Below are 16,824 nucleotides of genomic sequence, written 5' to 3' on the forward strand. Positions count from 1 at the left end.
CTCATTAATTCCATCCCCAAATTATCTTGGAATATCCCAGTTAATCAGACATTTTTATTTCTTGATATTTTAGAGCTAATATATCTGGAATGTACCATGTTGGGTAAGGCTACCATAAAATTTTTATGGATATATTAGCTCTAAAATATGTAGAATCCCCATCCAATATTGGTCAATCTGACTGGACATTCTGACTATTTTGGGCTCTGCACATCTGAAGGGCAACAAGTTAGGAAGCTAATTTAGGAGAAGGAGAGAAAAGTCTGCTTGAAACAGCTGATGCCAAAGCAGTGAGATAAGAAGAGCAATGAAAGGGCAGAAATTGCTTGTATCCCTTTTGTTCATATTATCTAGTTTTTGATGAAACTATTTTTCACAATGAGATTTGTTTAGCTGGAAGGGCCCAAATACAATTCTAAACTGGACTTTGAGGATTTTTAATTTTTTTTTTTTTCATCCCTTCAAGTCGGTATTATCTCCTGGTGACTGCTTGGATGAATTCCTGCAGTTTTCTTGGGCAAAATTTTTCAGAAATGATTTCCATTGCCTATTTCTTAGGGCTGAGAAGGAGCATCTGGCAAAGGTCATTTTGGATTTCTGCCTAAGGCATGACTAGAACTCATAGTCTCCCAGTTTCCCCAGCCTGGTGCTTTAACCACTACACCAAACTGGCTCTATTTAAAAGTGTGCACTTGGTTTTAATTGCCTTTTAAGGTAAGGACTCATCCTTCTCCCATACTTTCAAGTTTTTCTTCCAGCTTGTACCCTGCACTTTGGAATACATTATTTTCAGTTTGACTTGCCTTAGGCCCTCCTCTTCTTTTTGATAATTTAAAACCCACTTTAATATCTATTTCATGTATATTGCATCCAAATATCATAAAATCCTCAGGCATTCCTTTCATTTATTTAGTTTCTTTGCAGTACTATAGCCTACCCCAATCCCAAAAGACTGGGGGCAGTATACAACAATGACAGAATGAAAGTCCAAACTATAATAATAAATAAGTAAATCAGAACAAGGTCAAAAACAAAAAAAGGCAAAAATATATCCCCAATAAAGGCCAAAGTAAGAATCCATAATCAGTCAGCTAGGACTGAAAATATGCTGCAATAAATCAATTTTAGCCTGTTTCTAGAATAGCTGTGTATGTGCATGCACACCCCCACCCATCTACCCACCCCCACCCCCACACACCCCCACCTGGAGAGAGTGTAGTCCATATGATGGGGGCTATAACAGAGAAGTTCTACTGAATCATCTCACCCACACTTTCATGACCTCATAAGAAAGCTATTTTGGTGTAGTGCTTGAGATAGCAAGCCAGAAATCAGGAAACGATGTTCAAGTATGTGTGTGCTCACATCCATAATGCAATGCACATGTGACTAAGGTGACCAGACGTCCCGCATTTGGTGGGACAGGCACACTTTTTCATAATTTTTCCCGTGTCCCGGGCCGTTCCCAAAAGATCCGCTTAATTTTGGCGCCTTCTTCAATCGCTCGCTCCCCCGCCCATCCTCTGCAGCTCGCATGGGCGGGGTGTAGCGTAGCGAGTGAGCGGGTGGATGGCAGTGGGATTGCTGCCCAGGAGCCGCCAGAAGCCTTTCGGCCCACCACCGGCTGCACTGCAGCTGACTCGCCCCGGGCGGGCTGGGAGGCTTTGGGCGTCCGGGCGGGAAGAGCCGCGAGCAGATGATGGTTTTTTTTAAAAAAAAACAAACACGCCGGATTCCTTGAAATGCCCGCACGTGTGCGCAACACAGCTAGGCAGGGCTTGGGATGCCCTCCAAATGCCCACACGTGTGTGCAACGCAGCTAGACGGGGGGAGCTCTGCTTGGGATGCCCTCCATAGCCGGGTCATCCCAAGCGGAGCTCCCCCTGCCTAGCTGCATTGCGCACACGTGAGGGCATTCAAGGAATCCGGCCGGATTCCTTGAATGCCCACACATGTGCGCAACGCAGCTAGACGGGGGGAGCTCCGCTTGGGATGACCCAGCTATGGAGGGGCACCTCTACTGCTGCAGGGATCGGGTGCCGCAGCAGCAGCAGTTCCCAGTTTGGACCAGGCGCCCTTAACGTAGCAACCCTGCATTGCTCGTAATCTTGAGGCTCCACGCGAAATGGCTGAACGCAGAGGAAAGGAAGGCGCGTCGGGCCTCCAGATCGCAGCGAGGAGAAGGAGGAGGAAGGTATTTATTATACTTGTATTTATTATACTATGGATTTGGTCTGCATCAACCTGCTGCCTCCCCTCACCAGGCAAATCACGGTGAAAGCTCTGGGTGAGTTTTCACAGAGAGCTTGACGGGCAGCTGGCTGGACTTCTAAAAGGTGGGGGGGGGGAGGCAGTGGAAGAAGTGGCAGCTCCTTGAAATGGAAAAAGCCCTGCTTTCCCCCCCCCCCCTTCTGCAGGCTGGCTCTCCTCTCCTATTATCGTGGAAGGTGTCTCATTGGGGGTGGGGGAGCAGGCCTTTCTCCATTCAACAGATCCAATATACAGAGTTTGATTTTTTGGCCCTAAAAATATTGTCACTGAGGATGATAGAAATTTCTTCATTATTGCTATTGGCCTCAAGTAGCAAATAATTAAACATGGTTTTTAGTGTACTTAGTTAGCCATCTGCTTTTTAACATTACATGGTATCAGTTTCAAAAATGCATGCATTCCTGAAAACTTGTAACTTGTTGAAGAACTTGTTGCATTCCTTTTTATAATGACATTAATTAACTAAACTGGAAATAAATCTATGTTTTGCTAGAGTTTTAAAATTAAAAAACCTTACATTTTGTTGCTATTATTTTAATCAGAGTTTTGCCAAGTGAAATTATAAAATCCACTGCTCTCTCTCGGAGCAGTGGATTTATGATCTTGGTCTGAGGGGGAATGACATCATACCCCTGTCGTGGTCAGACCACTGCCTACTGAGGCTCGACTTCTGGAGGCCAAACCCCCACTGTAGGGAGGAGGAGCCGACCAGGTGGTTCCGCCCCAGGCGCCTTATGGAGCCGTCAAGGTTCCAGACAGAGCTTGGGGTTATTCCTGACACTTTCGCCCACAGTCCGGTTGAGACTCTGGCTGCTGCGTGGCACTCGGCAGCGTCGGAGGCCCTCGACCGGATTGCGCCACTGCGGCTCCTCCGAGGCGGCGGATCCCGGAGACCTCCTTGGTTCACCGAGGAGCTCCGGGAGATGAAGCGCCGGAGGAGATGCCTAGAGCACCGTTGGAGGTCCGATAAGTCCGAATCGAACCGAGCAATGGTAACCACCTGCACCAGGGAATACACCAGGGCACTTAGGGCAGCAAAAAGATCACACATAGCCACCCTGGTTGCATCCGCTGAGTCCCGTCCAGCCGCCCTGTTTAGGATAACCCGCTCCCTGTTGAACAAAAGGGAGACGGGGGAACCCTTGCAGGGCAGAGCTGAAGAATATGCCCAATTCTTAGCGGATAAAATTGCTCGGTTTCGGTCGGACTTGGACTCCACACCCGCAGTTCCAGCCGAGGCACAGGGGGATCAAGTAGAACAGCTCTGGGTTGAGTTTCAGGAGGTTACCCCCGGGGATGTGGACAAGGCCATGAGAGCTGTAAGTACCTCCACCTGTGTTCTGGATCCGTGTCCCTCATGGCTGGTTACTAACTGCAGTGAGGTGACACGAGGCTGGATCCAGGCGGTAGTAACCGCCTCCCTTCGGGAGGGGAACTTCCCCGCCGCACTGAAAGCGGCGGTGGTGAGACCCCTCCTGAAGAAACCATCCTTGGATCCAGCTGTTCTTAATAGCTACCGTCCAGTCTCCAACCTTCCCTTCCTGGGGAAGGTTGTTGAGAAGGTGGTGGCCTTCCAGCTCCAACGGTCCTTGGAGGAAGCAAACTACCTAGACCCCTTCCAGTCAGGCTTCAGACCCGGTTACAGCACAGAAACCGCTTTGGTCGCATTGATTGATGATCTCTGGAGAGCCAGGGATGAAGGATATTCCTCCATCCTGGTCCTCCTTGACCTCTCAGCGGCTTTCGATACCATCGACCATGGTATCCTTCTGCGACGACTGCGGGAGGTGGGGGTGGGAGGCACCGTGTTACGGTGGTTCTCCTCCTACCTCTCGGACAGGTCGCAGTCGGTGTTAGTGGGGGGGCAGAGGTCGTCCCCTAGGCCCCTAAATTTTGGGGTGCCTCAGGGCTCGGTCTTATCCCCCCTACTATTCAACATCTACATGAAACCGCTGGGAGAGATCATCCGCAGGCACGGGATTAGATACCATCAATATGCGGACGATACTCAATTGTATCTGTCCGCCCCGTGCCAACTCAATGAAGCGGTAGACGTGATGAGCCGGGGCCTTGAGGCCGTTATGGACTGGATGAGGGTTAACAAGCTTGTACTCAACCCGGAAAAGACCGAGTGGCTGTTGTGTTTCCCTCCCAAAGATTTGACTGATATTCCAACACTCAGGCTGGGGGGCCAAATTTTATACCCCTCAGAGAGGGTTCGCAACTTGGGAGTCCTCCTGGATCCACAGCTGACATTCGACCACCACTTAACGGCTGTGACCAGGGGGGCATTCGCCCAGGTTCGCCTGGTGCGCCAGTTGCGACCCTACCTGAATCGGGAGGCTCTCACAACAGTCACTCGGGCCCTTGTGACCTCAAGGCTGGAATACTGCAATGTGCTCTACATGGGGCTGCCCTTGAAGAGCATCCGGCGACTTCAGTTAGTGCAGAACGCAGCCGCGCGAGTGATCGCGGGTGCACCTCGATTCACCCGCATAACACCTATCCTCCGCGAGCTGCGCTGGCTACCTGTCGATCTCCGGATGCGCTTCAAGGTGCTATTAGTCACCCATAAAGCCCTACATGGCAGTGGATCTGGATACTTGAGAGACCGCCTCCTGCCAATTACATCCCTGCGACCAATAAGATCTCATAGGTTAGGCCTCCTCCGCATTCCATCGGCCAGCCAGTGTCGGCTGGCAACTACAAGGAGGAGGGCCTTCTCAGCAGTAGCCCCGACCCTTTGGAACGAGCTCCCCGTGGAGATTCGTACCCTCTCCACCGTCCAGGCCTTCCGCATAGCCTTGAAGAACTGGCTCGCCCGTCAGGCCTGGGGATAAGGATAGTCACCCCTCCCGAATGATGAGTGTATGTTGCTTATTGTTTTATTATATGTTGTATCTCAATGTTTGTATTCCCCCTTCCCGGTTTTATGTGAGCCGCCCTGAGTCCCCTCAGGGAAAAGGGCGGCCTACAAATTCTAATAAAACTAACTAAACTAACTAAAATGGTTCCTCATGTCTCTGTAATTTTCTAAATCTCATCCAGAAGTACCACAGAATCTGGCATTTTCAGCAGAATGATGCTGATGCAAATAAAACATCCTGATTTTTGGTGAAAGGATGGAAAGAGGAAGGAAGGAGGAAGAGAGATCTAAAGAGCAGAAAGACAGAAGGCAGATAGGCAAGAGGAAGGAAGGAGAAAGAATGGAAAGGAAGGAAGGCTAGAAGGAAGAAAGAGGGAGGGAGGGAAGGAAGGAAGGTGAAAGGAGGAAGGAAGGAAGGAAGGAAGGAAGGAAGGAAGGAAGGAAGGAAGGAAGGAAGGAAGGAAGGAAGGAAGGAAGGGGTACTTCCACTTGTAGGCCTGGGACTGAATACAGGAGAAGTCTCTCCATAGGATCAGCTGCTCCTCTGATCATGGTCTATGAAAATGTTACTGCCTGCCTGATGCAAATTTAGACAGATGGTGCTTTGGGCTGCCCCTCAAATCCCCTCTTTACTCCTCACCCTGTAGAATTCAGCCCCCTGAGTTTTGCCTTTAAAGGGCATGTGTGGTTATGACGGATGGCAGAGTCAGCTGGAGGTTGAGAGGGGATTGGGGGCTTTTGTCCGCCTGTGGAGTTCTCCCCATGGACAGGATGGGATGTTGGCATGAAAGGGATCTGGGCACAATCTCACCTGTTCCAAGTAAAGTTGCCTTTTGCAATGGGCTACTGGTAATCCTCAACTTAAGACCAGGATTGATCCCCCAATTTCTGTTGCTAAGGGAGATGTTTCTTAAATGATTTTTGCCTCATTTTGCGACCTTTTATTGCCACGTTAAGTGAATCATGGTGGTTGTTAAGTCAGGAACATGGCTGTTTAGTGACCAAAGTTACAATGGCATTGAAAAAAGTGACTGATGACCATTTTTCACACTTAGCGACCATTTTCACACTTAGCGACTGTTTACAACATCCTCATGGTCACGTGATCAAAATTTTGATGTTTGGCAACAGATTCGTATTTATGATGGTTTCAGTGTCCTGGGGTCATGTAATTGCTTTTTGTGACCTTTTGACAAAGTCAAATGGGGAAATCAGATTCACTGATGTTACTAACTTATCAGCTGCAGTTATTCACTTAAGAACTGTGGCAAGAAAGGTGGTATAATGGGCTTAGTGACCAAAGTTACAATGGCATTGAAAAAAGTGACTGATGACCATTTTTCACACTTAGCGACCGTTGCAGCATTCTCATGGTCACATGATCAAAATTTTGATGTTTGCCAACAGTTACAATTTATATTTGTAAATTGTAGTTATGTTGAAATAAAAAAAATATTACAATACTATTTTTGCGTTGCATGAAAAATTTTGTTGCTCTGTATAAATTTTTTAATCAAGCCCCCCGCCCCCCCCGGTCAAAGGTGTCCCTCTTTACCAATCTGAAAATCTGGTCACCTTACATGTGACCCTCACACACGCCCCACCTCCCTGTGCATGCAACACCCCCTGCACTCCCCCACCTCCTGCATATGTGCATGCAACCCCGTGCCCCATTTTACGCCTAGTAGGACTCCCTGCAGCCTCCTGGGACCAAAAACGGGGCACAGGGGAAGCTACACCCCCATGTTTCCCCCAACCCCCATGCATGCATGTGATTCCCCTGTGCATGAGTGTGCATCTCCTGCGTGCGCCCCTCCCCACGCATGCGCAGCAGAGACCCCAAAATCAAATGGCTGGCACCCCCGCAGAGAGAGCTCTGTGTGCCACTTGTGACACGTGTGTCATATGTTCGCCATCAGAGTTCTAGTCTTTTCTTAGGCATGAAAGCCAGCTGGGTGACTTGGGGCCAGTTACTCTCTCTCACCCCAACCCACTTCATACAGTGTTTGTTGTGGGGAAAATAGGAGAAAAAAGGATTATTATGTATGTTTTCCACAAGTTATTGATAAAAATAATAAAGATTGGATACAAATACATAAACAGCTAAGGGCAGGGCAATTTCAGCAGGCCTTCTCTAAATGAATGGATTGTATAGAAGGACATAGTTCTGGCTAAGAATTGTCTGGTGTAACCTGGTGCTCTGCTCTTTAGGGCTCTGCACCTTTATTTGTATCTCTATTGGACTGAAAAACAAAGAACTCATGAAGATTCCTTTTTCTTCCTTGGCAAAGCATAAAGTCCATTTCTAATTACATGGAAGACAGGGAAATCATTAGTGTGGCTACTGCCATGTTCCTGAAAGCTCTATTGATCATGGTAGTTGACTTTCTGATTTTATTTTGTTTTTCTGAATTCATCTGCACTGAGATTGCATTAGCAGCTATTTTACCAAAATGGAGACTTTGAATTTACAGAGAGATGAGTACAAGCTCTCAAAGTTTTAATTCAGTCTTCTGCTGTAGCCTTCCCACCAACCCCAATCCTGCTGCTACCACTGTGTGATTAAGCAGCTCTCCTAAGATTGCATTTCTGGATCAGTAATTGTATAAATGCAAACAGTCTGGCTGCCTGAAGAACTTCAATTTTTAATGAGGACTTTTCATCTTGAGATGTCTGAAGGAGAGGCACACATGTGTGACCTTTATAGCTGCATGCAACTTGTCTTTTGAGCTTCTGTAAACAGCTGTCTTTTTCAATGGGATGGTGTCTGGAAGGCTGCATTCCTGTTAGTGGGTGCTTCACTAGTCACCAAGCTTTGATGTTCAGTCACATCATTTGTTCCTCCAAGGGCTGCTTTCTTTCATTCTCTTAATACCCTGCAAATGCTTTCACGGCACACTAGAATGGGTGCGACCCCTCTGTTCATTCTTTCTAATTAATATGCCATTAAGGCTCAGGGGTCTCATAGTAAGGAACGGCCTTGGGAAGCAAAAGGGCGGGCTAGTGAAAGTTGTTGGATGATGAGGGCTGCCGGGCAACCTTGCAATGGGCCGGAAACAATTTGAAGATGGGAAAAATCCCTTTCTCACTAGAATAACAATCAGGAAGTAAACAATACCACAACTGTGGTAGCTCCAATCAAGGAGCTACTAACTCAGACAAATAATCTGAAGGTAAACAGCAGCTTAATCAAAGAACTGCCAAGAATATTCATCAATATTGACTGGGTAAGCCACCAGTATGAAAAAAGAGAGCAAACCCCATTTAGCAGTGATAATATTATAAGGTGACCAGGTTCATTGGTAAAGAGGGGCACCATTGACCGGGGGAAGGGAGGGGTTCTTGATTAAAAATTTTAAAAAATCAGGACTTTTTAGTTAATGCTACCTTCAATCCTCATGAAGGAATAATCCAATTGAATTGATTAGGAATAAGATGTTCTGATAGAATAAATGGTCTATGGTTCATTTATTTTTATTTTTTTTATTTATTAGATTTTTATCCCACCTGTCTTATTTTTACAAATAACTGAAAGGCGGAAAACATATCTAATCTTCATTTTAATATTTTCCACATAACAACAGCCCTGTGAGGTGGATTTGGTTGAGAGAGAACGACTGGCCCAAAATCAGGACTCAAACTCATCTTCCCTTGGTGTATAGGCCAGCCCTTTCACCACTACACCAAAAGGCTCTCATTTAGTAGGAAGACACGGAAGAGGTTTTTTTTAGTGTAATGAGGGAAATGGGAAATTCGGCTTGAACCAAGATTTCTGGGATAGGGTCTTTCTTTTTTGGGTTGGCTTTAATGCCCATTTCTTGGCATTCTGGGAGTTCTCCCCTGGGAAGGAAGCTTTGACAGAAATGTTATTTTTGCTCCAGTAGAAAAAGCCAAAGTGAGAAGGAAAGGCACTGATGATGGAGGAAGATGAAAAGTGAACTTTAATCACATTTACTTTTCATCTTTCTCGCCTGCTTAATTATTTTTATTAGTTTATCAGAATATAAAAGACAAAAAAATGAAAATAAGGGGAAATTAAGAGTGGAAAAAGGGAAAAAGGAGAAAGTGTGTGGTAGAAGGGGAAAAGCGGGGGGAGGCATTGACTTCTGACTCTTTTTTAGCACAGTAAAAGATAATAACATTAGAACCTCAACTTTTTACTTTTACACAATAATATATACTACCCAATTCTATAACAACAAACTATCTAATCAGGAAAACCAGAATCACAATTTCATTTTTTCCACTGCAAGCACAAAATTTAAAAGTGGTTTCCACATGGAAATTAAAATAGATATGTTCTTTTCTTTGAATAAAGCAATCAGTTTAACCATCCCTACTTTTCATCTTGCTGTGATAAATAACATATAATTCTGTTTTATAGACTATCATCATTTATATTAAAAAGGGAAAAACTTTTTTTACATCCATTTTAAAACTCTAAACTTTTCTTTAAAAATATTTAGCAGGAGGGAAAGGCAGAAGGAAAAAGCCCCCTTTTTCCTGTGCCTCAGTTGCTATGTGGAATGAAAGGACCAGGGTTCCCCCCCCCCCCATGCTGAAAAGAACCCCTGAACAACCCCTCCAGTGCACAGCTCCATTTCGGTGCCTTTTACTGGTCAGTTTGGTGCCATTTCCATCAAAGATTTGGAAAAGTTTCTTCTTCTTCTAATTTTGACTCTGAGAAGGGTTTGCTGATCTTTCTGACCTTTAAAATGATACATTTCAGTGACTCTTTCTCTGTGCTTGCCTTTAAGAAGCACTCCAAGTCAATCCAGAATGATGTAGATGTTAATATAAAGAACTGAGCAAATTAAAATGGTGAAATTAGTCCCAGAGAAATATTTTTCAAAGAAACCTTGATAGTGATGAGGAGCTCTTCGCGAGCCACCATTTTTCCCACACGAGCCAACCTCCAAACTCCATGCCCCTCCCCTCCAGGAAATCCAGGAAGGAACAGTCACTACTTCTCTAGCCAAAGTATTTCCTGGAGCTCTATCTTACTGGGTCATCTTTTCTTATAAAAGGAAGTAAAAGGGGCGGGGGGTGTTCCGTTTTCTTGCTTTCATGTTTTAATATCTTCAATGAAAATACTGAGACATAGAGAGGTGTTACACAGAGTGTCTTTTGTCTTGCCCCGGTTAGGATTTCTTAAGCAAATCCACTGCACTTTCAACATGAAGCCAAAATCAGGACTTTTTTAAAACGCCGCGGGACACGGGACAAATTGTTAGAAATCGGGACTGTCCCGCCAAAAGCGGGACGTCTGGTCACCTTATAATATTACCTAGTTTGATAATAAAGCATCTGTAAGAGAACCAACAAGCTCAGAGAATATTAAGAACTCCACAGTTCAACCCTGAGCTACAAATATTCTCTTCTGTCAGTATGATTCCATTAATTGATGTCTTCTTTTAAACTTCCAAAGAAATTTCAATCCAATTTCAACTGATTTTCTTCTTGTTGTTCATATTCATCCCATTGTGGGTTTTTTTTCCTTCTTAATTCTATAGTTCTCTGTATAAGTGTGTGTGAGAGGATTATGGATGATGCTTTGTGAGTTCCTACAAAAACTTCGCTTTTCAAAAGAGATATTTGATAGAAGCTTTGTCAAATCCTTTTCTGACCTTCTACTTTTAGCCTCTCAGCATGTATTGAAGTGATGCAGGCTTACAGTGTAGAGGACTAATGTCTCTATTCCATTTTTGATAAAACAACAGAGCCTGCAGCAGTGAACAAAAGTCCTTGGCTCACCTACATTCTTTGTACCTAGGTTCAATCAGAATTTCCTCTGGTGGCGTGAATCCTAGCTTTGGCCTCACAAGATAGACCACTCCCTATCTCACGACTGCTCTAGTTTCCCATTTTCTTTTATTCCCTTTTTCTTAGCATCCCTTGTTTTATTACATTAAGTTTTCTTCTTCTAATTCTTCCACATGAACATTATTTTCCCAATTATAATGAAAGATCTCAAGGAAAAGAGATCTGGACATCACCGATTGTGCTACAAACAGTCTTTTCTACTTTGCTGCTTTTTCAGCTGACCTTGAAAAAGGCTGGAGATGCAAAATTGGTTTTCTAACAGTTGATTGGTATATGGGAATGAGTTTATTTATTAGCAAAGGTGAGCCAACTACCTTGGTTTTCAATTTATTTCTAAGTCTGCTTCAAAGTAACCTGGTGATTTGGCCTAATGCAGATTTGCATGACTCATCTCCTCCCATATGAAATGGTTCCTAGGCTATACCTTTTGTCAGGAGATTTGTTATAAATCCATTCCAAGAGAAGCAGTATTGGGGCCATACAACATTGAGGATTTTTCAGTTAAATTAGTCCAAGCCCGGAACTGTCAGGGAATTGCACAGCAGGTCTCCAAATAAAATCAGAAACACTGACACAAATTTGTAGTTTTATATAAATAAATATATTTACATCTTAAACAATGGGCCCTATCCAACAAAATGAATTTTAATGTGAAGAAAAGCAAAGTTTTACATTTAGGCAGAAAAAACCAAAGGTATAAATACAGATTAAGCGAGACCTGGCTCAAAAACAGTGAGAGGGACCTTGGAGATGATCACTCAACTATGAGTCAGCAATTTGCAACTGCTGCCAAAAAAGCTAATACAATCCTGGGTTGCATAAACAGAGGCATAGAATCAAAATAATGTGAAGTACTAGTACCACTTTATAAAATCCTAGTAAGATCACACCTGGAATACTGAAACCAAATTTGGTCACCATACTACAAAAAAGATGTTGAGACTTTCAAAAATGTTCAGAGAAGAGCAACTAAGATGATCAAAGGCCTGGAGACTAAGATATATGAAGAACAGCTGCAGGTTTTGGATCTGGCTAGTCTAAAGATGGAAGAATTGGGAGTGACATGATAGCAGTATTCCAGTATTTGAGGAGCTGCCACAAAGAAGAGGTGGGTCAAATTATTCTCCAAAGCACCAGTGGTCAGGACAAGAAACAATAGTTGGAAACTAACCAAAGAGAGACGCAACCTGGAATTAAGGAAAAACTTTCTAACAGTGAGGACAATTAACCAGTGGAACAGTTTGCATCCAGAAATTGCATCCAGAAATTGTGGATGTTTTTAAGAAATAGTCTTGGTTCTCCTACTTGAGCAGGGGGATGGACTAGAAGACCTCCAAGGTACCTTCCAGTTCATTCTATTCTAAAAATATATATAAATTCTCTTCATCTATCTATCTATCTATCTATCTATCTATCTATCTATCTATCTATCTATCCATCCAGCAAACAAAATAGGCAAAGAGGAGCATCGTGAGGTAAATCACAGAGCACACAGGACACCCAGAAAAAAAAGGGAAATTCCCCCTCCACACTCTCAGCAACCAATCACAATGCAGGAGCCAGAAATCTTAAACCCAATCCACTATAACTGTCTCTTCTGGTTCTTTATACAATCCCAGTGTTCCAGCTATTAAATTTAAATATCTTAATAGGAATGCTCTCCAAAGATGATGAAGCTGGTTGTAGCCTACCTGAAAGATGTAGCATTTCACTCATAGTGTCTGATAGACTAAATCTGATTGGCTTTCATTAGTTTGCTTTTGTTTCATTTAACTTTTTTTAATTGCATATTTAATTTTCTATTGCATGGAGGACCTATTGAGCAAAAGATAGATGACATGTCTTAATAAGGAGATTCTTTAAATAATATATGTCTGGCTCCATTCTGAATGTAAAAGAACAAAAAATGGAAGAAAAAATAGTGGAGAATAAGGCTGGCTGCTATTGGCAATCCTTATAATATATTTGTCTGGAACACAGCATCAGAAACAAGCTTGAGTGCATGTTAGAACACTGCATTTATATATATATCTGAGCTGAAATAAATGACCTGCAACTGTATTCATCTAATTAGTTACATTTGCAGGATTTGCTATAGAGTTTCAGTATTGATTCTTTCTATACTGTGCAATGTGGAGGGCAATCAAATGAAAGCACCGGTGTTCCTTGAGAGCTTGGGGCAATGGTATTTCAAGAAATGTCTTCAGCCTGTCTGAACCTTTCAGACTTTCCCAGTTGTAAGGCTTTATTTATTTATCAAATTTATTTGCTGCCCATCTTGCGATTTAAGGCGACTTTGAGTGGCTTTACGGCTCATCAGGTTTCTGTTCTCAGGCATTTCTTTTGTTTGGAATTACAATGTCGAGAAAACTTTTCATTCGATTACAGGAGTGGATTTTTACGTTTTATAACTTTGGTATTTATTTATTGACTGTTCTTGCTGTGATTAATCTACAATGCTCTTATTTTCAGCCCACTCAAACAGCTTTAGTTATTAGGTGGATAAGAAGTACAATAAGGAAATAGGCAAATATAAACAAACTCCAGGAATTCTAAGTTACATAACTGATTAGATAAATCCCACTAAAATGCAATTAAAGATAGAGGTGCTACAGAATGGTAGGAAATGAGGCATGGGTGTGGGATTAATAATCTCATTCTGAATAGGGTCTGCTCCTCCTATTGAAAATATGGAGAGATACAGCATAAATCTAAACAAGGAAATACTGAAACATGCATTTTCCCAGTGGAATAATGATCCTGGAGCATTAACTGTAGTGATAGTAATTTCAAAATCAATTTTTTACCTATATTTTTTGGCATTCAGAGTAAATCTAAGTGGGGCTTACATCATTTCCAGAATATGGCTAAAATGTGGTGGATGAGTTTACTAAGCCATTGCTTCTCTAACAATCACAATTGAACCTGGAATTTGGGTCATTACTCATTATGTTTATTAAGCAAGATACCAACTTGACTGCCTTTTCAATGACCGCAATCTTATCTTTTCTTGTTGCAGTCATTAAATTACCATGCAGGGGTGCCTCAGGGAGTGGGGATTACTTTGGGAGGCCCAGTGATTACTGCCACATGGAAACATGCTGTGTGTTGGTAGACTAAACCCACTGGTGCATGGACCTCATCCCTCCCCCTGCCACTTTCCAAGAGGCCTAAGTTTTTGCCTGTCCTCCCTGTCCATTTACCTTTACCTTTCCCCACCTGTGCCCAGCTGATGAGAGGCTCAGCTCTAAAGCTAGCAAAGGCAATCTTCCTCTAGGCTAAAGAGGCAATCTTTCTCAAGGCTGCCCAGGATAGGAAATCAGACAGCTGCATTTAGTTCTGTTGTAATTTTGAACAGTCACTGAATGAACAGTTGTAAGTTGAGGGCTCCCTGTATATAGGAATTGTTTTCCCGGCATGAACTAATTGTTCTTCTGAAGATTAGAGATCTATGATTTTCAGCCAAGTATCATGGCTTTAAAAATGTCATGTATGCCTTGAGGACCTATGGAAAAAGCAGAAAGACAAACAGACAGACAGCTATAGATGATACATAGATAGATTAAAAATAGATATGATGATGATGTTTGTCCATTGTGTTTGAAGACAACATTGACATCTAACAGGTTGTGGGCTGTCCATGATATGTCCAAAGGTGGCTGGTAGGGCTATTCAGGCACGAAATGTTCTGCCACATGTCATGCAGACATGTGTGAGCACCATTATTGCATCATTTGCAGCTCTAGCTTTGTAGAGTGCTCGCTTAGACTTAGATTTATATACAGCTTTTTAGTGCTTCACAGCCTTTTCTAACCATTTTACAGAGTCAGCGTATTGCCCCCAACAATCTGGGTCATTTTACCGACTTCAGAAGGTTGGAAGGCTGAGTCAACTTTGAGCTGGTGAGACTCGAACTATCAAATGGCTGGCAGTCGACAGTCAGTAGAATTAGCCTGTAAGACTGAATTCTAACCACGGTGCCACTCATCACAATAGAGATAGAGATAGATGATGAGATTTAGAGATAAATGATATAGATCAGTGATGGCAAACCTTTTTGGTACTGAGTGCCCAAACTGGAATGTGTGTGCATGTACACATGCTGGAGTGCCAGAAACCCAAAGACCAGCTTCTTCCCTGCATGTGCATGTGCATCGGCCAGCTGGTCTTCACGTGCACTGGAGCACCGGAACCCGAAGACCAGCTGCCCAATGTGTGCATGCCTGTTTTTGGCCTGTTTCTGGCTGTTTTCTGGGCCAATTTCAGGCTGTTTTCCGGTGCTCTGGTGCCCACGAAGACCAGGTAGCATGGGAAACTAGAAGAACAGTTGGCAATGGTGCATGTACCCACAGAGGGCTTTGCGTGCCACCTCAGGCATGCGTGCCATAAGTTCACCATCGCAGATATAGATGATATAGAGATACAGATTCAGAGATATAGATATATTATTTAAATATATCAATAGGGCTTATTTTTGCAGAATTATGGATTTCTCTGCCCTAGAACATACTGTATAGAGAACTTCACCCTTCATTTGTAATTGTGGGATGTATTTTTTATCTCTTTGGCTTTCATTCATTGTGCTTTATATGATCAAAGAAGAACTTGGATTGGAGTGCTGAGCCATTGTAAATGTAATGTGAAACAAGAACTCCCAATGCACAGCGTATCCACTTGAAATTGCTCCTCCATAATTTGTTCTGATTTTTAAAATGTTCCGAGTCCCCATATCTCATGGAGAAACAAATTTAAGCATAATATTACATACAGCAAGACTACTGTCTGCCTCCCACTTTTTAACTTTTTTCATTTTTGCTTCAGGAGCAGAGCCATTAAGAATAAATATCATTTTATAATTCTAGAGAGCTTTCAAAGTACCTATGAGACTAAGGAACACCTCATCCATCGATAATGAATTAGGCTTGCATTCCTAACTGAGTGCTCTGATTTGGAAAATTTATCCCAGGATGGTTGTGCGTCGTGAATTGCCCATGAAGTAACATCTTTACAAATTATATCATTGATGAGAATTATTTAAGGGGAATTTTAGGCAAGGTTTCTTGAATTTATAAATGTCTCTGTAGGAACCAGGAAAATACAGCTATTGATCTGAGCATTTCCTGTAATCCCATCTTTGCATCTTCCAATTGAAAAATTCAGATGTATTAATTTTACCTTTTGGAACCAAGGTCTACTGATTGCAAGTGATGAAAAGGAAAAAGTTGAGTGGTGGGGAGAACAATGTGCGTTGAGGCAAAATAGAGGTCAATGTGTGCAACTCATCAACAGCATCCACTCTAATTTCTTCTTCTGGAACCTGCTTGTCAAGCAAAATGATCTGCAATAGCAAATAGGAGGGTGCATTAGGTAAGCAGAAGCTGAAAATTTGCATGATACCATTCATAATTAGTGAGCCTGCAAAAATGAGGAATTGTAACTTTTTTTTATGGGTGGAATAATTCAGATGAACGGTTCTTCCTAAAAGGAAACTTTCCATATTCATCAGCCCAAAGAAATGAAAGGGAAGAAACATATTAGCTATAATTATTTGCTTCATTCAAATGCACAGTAAGCCATATAGATCATTTTGTGGGGGTGAAAAGTTACAAATATTGGATTGATTAAGAGATGAAAAGATTATAGACAGTCATATATGCTGGGTTCATGCATCACGTTAAGCTTTGTTTCAGATCAAATTTGTTGAATAAATCAGACTGCTAAGTTACAAACATTAGTGTTAATACAAAATATACTTTAGGAACATGTGTTCTATGTTGTCAGATTCTTAAGCAGGATGATTTTTTTCTATCACCAGCAACCACATTCCTTTAATGTGCAACTGGGATCTTCTGTGTTCTTCAATA

Source organism: Thamnophis elegans, chromosome 5, assembly GCF_009769535.1.
Source record: "Thamnophis elegans isolate rThaEle1 chromosome 5, rThaEle1.pri, whole genome shotgun sequence".
Classification (NCBI taxonomy): Eukaryota; Metazoa; Chordata; class Lepidosauria; order Squamata; family Colubridae; genus Thamnophis; species Thamnophis elegans.